Below are 715 nucleotides of genomic sequence, written 5' to 3'. Positions count from 1 at the left end.
TGTTGGCCCCAAAAAATTTTTTTTAATTTTAGATTTAATAAAAAACTTTTAAAAGGGGGAAGGAGGTTTCCCAAAACTTTGGGGGGGGAAAGGGGCTTTTGGGTTCCCAAGGGGGAGATGGGCCCAGAAGCCGGGTTAGGAAAAGGAGGAAATTACCTAAAAGAATACTTCTCAATTTAAAAAAGGGAGGTTAAAAAACCTTTTTAATTTTTTTTAAAAAACCTTAAATTGTTTAACAAGAAAATTTTTAGTTTTAAACCAAATTTTTTGGTTTTAGTTTGCTTTTTTTCTAAATTAAACTGTTTTTGGAAAAATTTATTTTTTTTTAACAAAAATTTTTCATTTTAAAAAATTTTGGGGAAACTAAAAAAATTTTTAAAATTAATTTTTTAACCAATTAAATAAAAAAAAAATTATGTTAAATTGGCCCAAAAGTTTAGAAAAAAAAAACATGGGGAAAATTCCAAGAAAGGGGAAAAAATTGCAGGAAACGCGGGAACTCTAATGCAATCATTTGGGTCGGGAAGTTTTAAATGATCAAAGGTTTTTTTCTTTTACAAATTACAAATTTTTTTATAATTATATTCTCTTTTTTTTTTATTGAATCTTTTTTAAAAAATTTTTTAAAAAAACCAAAAATGTTTTAAAAAGGAAATTCAAGGTGGGTATATTCCAGGTTTTTAAAAATTTTTGGGTTAAAAAAAATGGATTTTTC

General features: G+C 25.3%; 1 protein-coding gene across 1 annotated transcript in view; it reads left to right on the top strand.

The window, feature by feature from the left end:
- LOC119588859 (dystrophin-like) overlaps nt 1–715 on the top strand; it is a 6,421-nt gene that overhangs the window by 519 nt on the left and 5,187 nt on the right. The window lies entirely within an intron of this gene.

Source organism: Penaeus monodon, chromosome 24 (genome assembly GCF_015228065.2).
Source record: "Penaeus monodon isolate SGIC_2016 chromosome 24, NSTDA_Pmon_1, whole genome shotgun sequence".
NCBI classification, from domain to species: Eukaryota; Metazoa; Arthropoda; class Malacostraca; order Decapoda; family Penaeidae; genus Penaeus; species Penaeus monodon.
This window is presented reverse-complemented; position numbering and strand designations above follow the sequence as displayed.